Source organism: Anneissia japonica, unplaced genomic scaffold, assembly GCF_011630105.1.
Source record: "Anneissia japonica isolate Jap-2015-1 unplaced genomic scaffold, ASM1163010v1 scaffold287589_len272378_cov178, whole genome shotgun sequence".
Taxonomy (NCBI): domain Eukaryota; kingdom Metazoa; phylum Echinodermata; class Crinoidea; order Comatulida; family Comatulidae; genus Anneissia; species Anneissia japonica.
In genome coordinates, this window is record NW_022726727.1 from 170,623 (window position 1) to 175,070 (window position 4,448).

Genomic DNA, 4,448 nt, shown 5'->3' on the forward strand with positions numbered 1-4,448 from the left:
TATATATATATACTGTATAGTATATATAACTGTATTGTTTCTAATCACTCTTGCCTGGCTCACTGTATACTATCTGGCTTTTCCTACTCTCACTTACTCGCCACTGATGATGTATTGTTTTGCGTATATACACCTTATTGGACTCGGTGAATAAATCATTTAAATTATTTCCATTTCATTTGTCAGATAACATCTAAGATTTGAAACCTACCGGTCTGAAAAACTGTAACAACATAGATCATAAAGTCTCCATCTCACGAAGTGAATATAATTCCATATATCAGCTTAATTGAGGGGAAAATAATGACTTTATTGTAGTTATTTATTGGATCTTTAGCTGGTTTTGAGCACGTTGCATTGTTTCCTGCACTTTAACTCACTATAAGGCCATGTAAAAAAAGAAGTTGTTGATCGTCCCCTTCCTACATAAAAACAATCACTCAACCAAATTTATTTATTTGTTTATATTTATTTATTTTTTGCCAAAACTCACGAAAATATCGTTTTTCGGCCCGGTAATTCAACTTTGGCTAGGCCTATGTGTTTTGTGTAAGTATTTTGTCTTTCATTTGTTTGTTCGTACAGGGAGTTGTTAGTGTGAATAGATTCCACTGATCAAGCACTACAGTGGAAGATCCGTTAAGTTTAAATGAGGCCTTGCTCTTCATGGGGGATTGCAAGACTTGACATGTATCAAAGGGGTGGTTTCTCCCTCCCGGATGGAGTTGTCCAATTAAAATAAAAAAGATTTTTTATGTTACAGCTATACAAGAGTGGAACAAACTACCCTATATATCAAGTCTTCGCGGAGTTTAGTTTTACTTACGGTAATGATTAGTAATTTTATAGGTTTTTAACATATTTCAATGTTTGTTGTAATTTTTAATAATTTTTAATACTTTTTATTCATGGGACCCCAAATAAACCGCTTAGGTTATCCTGAGCTGTAAATGTTTTACTAAATTAAGTATTTTTTTTTATCATTGTTCATTGTTATGTTGTATGTATTCAATTGAATTGAATTGCAATACAGCTAAAATAAGTCTACATGTTACATTATTGATTCAACTTACCGACCTCATGATCGAACTCAGCGTATACCTTTATTTCACAAATGTTCAAATATTCGGATTTCGACGGAAACCATAGCAGGACGTAGCGACCAGTGATTGGCTGCTGGCATGTGATATCAATAATTGGACTCGTCACAACCTGCGCATTAGTAACAGATATCCCGCACTTTTCACCACTTCTTACCTCGTTGATTACGGAACTGATTCGCACTTCACCATCTTCTAACCGCAGATGTGAAACTGAACCTTAATATTTAACGAATCGATATGATTTTGCAAACAGCTTACCAACCATAATGTCACCATCATCAGTTTACACTCAAAAATAATATAATAATAGCTTAATACAATAATAATAATAATAATAATAATAATAATAATAATAGTAACAATAATAATGGTGATGATGATGATGATGATGGTGATGAGGATGATGCTAATGATGATAATGATAATATTACCAGAATTATTATTGTTCTTTCAATTACCAGCTACTCATTGGTATTGGTATTGCTGAGTATTTATAGAAAAAGTCAATGACAATAATAATAATAATAATAATAATAATAATAATAATAATAATAATAATAACAATATTGTTATTACCCAAAAATAAATAGGCCTATATGAAAATGAATGAAGAAAAATAACCCGCAGTGATGATGAAAACAGAAATTTATTCTGACCTGGTTGAACCCGATTGATGACAGTAACACTGGTAACAAGGTATTCCTTTGAAAGATCAAGTTGTATCCATTCCTGGTATGAGTTCCCTGAAATTGTCAAAATCAAATTCGTTAATAAGAAAAATTTGTTCTTTATTGCCGTAAAATAGTGAACATTTTACATTGGTACTGATTATGTTGATAGTCGAATAGAGGACAAAGGACATTCCACATGTTCAGAAAATATAGGAACGGTTTGCCTGAAAGGGAATCCACCCTTAAAATGCATGGCCTGAATTTGAAATTACTATGACATAGCTATTTTAGCCAATATATTTATTAGTGTTGTCACGAACTTGTTAAAAAAAATAACCTCTTAAATGAACGAGTGTGTACTACTGTACTTATTTTCGTGAATAAATCAAGTTTATATATATAAATTGCCTTATTTGAAAATCAAATACATTAAAACAAATTTGCCCACTCTTACTGGAATGAAAACAGGAGTGAGTAGAATATTCATATAAAAATGAATTATCGTCACCGTCTGTAGCTTTCTCGGGGAACGAATTGGCATGCACTGACTTTGATCTCGCAGGCGTCTTGAAGGATAGATATGCTGTGAAAATTAAAATGTTTATTCTATAACATAAAAGTAATAATAATAATAATAATAATAATAATAATAATAATAATAATAATAATAATAATAATAATAATAATAATAATAATGATAATAATAATAACAAGAACACTCAGTAGAGAGCATAATAGTCTGCCCACCACAAAACCCTTTCTATAAAATAAATCTCCCAATATATGTTCTTAATTTACTTCCACAACACTTCGCTCCACTACTCTTCAAATACCCACAGTAATTCGTCCAAACACTTTTTTTATTTCAAAGAGGGGTACTATTTCCCCTTTTAGTATATGTTTTGGAGACTCTTTTAAGAGTGGCCATTTTCAGATTTTGTAATCCAAATTTTACCAAAATTCAATATCGGCCTACTTTCACTACACATGTTACATTTTGAACACATAATTCAAGTAACATATAGTAGGCTTATTGAAACATTTTATTTTCAACTACTGATTGTAAAAAAAAAAATGTGACAACCCACTTACTTTCCAACCACTGCACCTACTTAAGAAAACACAATAACCGGCAAACCGGTAACGCTTTTTATTGCATAGTATACGTGTCAATTCCTTACTTTTGCTGGTTAAACACACATGAACATTTTACTTTTATAGTTGACAAAAAAATTCATGCCAAGTATTGGTGTTGAAATGGATATATTTATATTATGCAAATAGTCAATGCTTCTTAGCGTCACACAATTTTATATTCATTTTAGCATCTGAAATTTTAAAGTAAATTTTATTGAATCATCTGAAAATTTTAATATTTTAAATGCAAAACTTTAAAATTATGCTTGTTTTACTATAGAATTTTTACAATTGTTAACTTTCTTCTCTGTTAGCCGACCTGACTATGGAGATGAATAGCTTAATTGCTTTTATTTTTTTTTTAAATATACCTTAGCATTTTAAATTTGAATTTTAAAGTAAACTTTATTGAATAATCTGAAAATGTTAATATTTTAAATTATGCCTATTTTACTATTGAACTTCTTAAATTTTTAATGTTTATATATTTAAAAAAATGTATATTCTGTAAGTATTTGGTTGTTTCTTGTGAAGGGCCCCCACCAGACAGTGATTAAGTTCACTTTTGGGGTGCCCTGTCTCATATTGTCTGTGCTTGTTCTTTGCTGTTTCCTTTATTGTCAATTTGAATGTTTTGAGACGAACAAATGAAATGAAATGAAATAACGGAGGACATACGAGTACGAAAAAAAAAAACGTATGACCAAACGGCTCCTGTAAAAGCCGATAAAATTACATTATCACGAATGAACATCGAATACCTATACTTGGTTATTTGTTAAATGATTTTGATTTTGATATTAATAATTAGCAAAATGGTTGATGGCTTTGGAATCCATTCCCGATGAATGGAACAAATAGGCCAGCAGATTAGAGGCTATTTTGGGGTGGAGGTGGCAATGGAAGTACTACCGGCTAATTTTGATATTTTCTGAAAATATAGGTCTTGAGAAGTTCAGAACTCAAAATTACCCAAAATCCCTTTGGGGGAACGCCTCCAAATTACGCATTCAATATGGCCGCCATTTTTTCGCTTTAAATTATAGTTTTAGCTATATAATATAAAAAATAACATTACTCGAATAATCATCATCAACAATTGGTGAAACTTACTCAAAATATTCGTTAGTTATCGAAAAAGAATCTTGCGTTTAGAAAAACTACAATTTCATCACCATAGCAACCGTTGCTATGCAAATTTAAATTTCCTATTTTATTCATGAAATTTAAGTATACAGGAAGCCTAAAGTTTATTAAAATCTTTATTTTCATAGGTTTTATGAATATGTTTAACATCTGAATTATCTATTATTATCATAGAATAGGATTATTTAAAAGAAATGCTGAAACTTTGATATAATTGCATAGCAATACTCTTTTTATCGTCCATAGCAACTAAGCAAAATCAGCAGAATTGCTGTACATTTGTCATTGATTAAGCAAAAATCATGAGATACAATATTTTTATATAATAAACATCTCTTATTGAACAAAGTTAACACATTGATGTATAAAATACAAGGTCATCACCATAGCA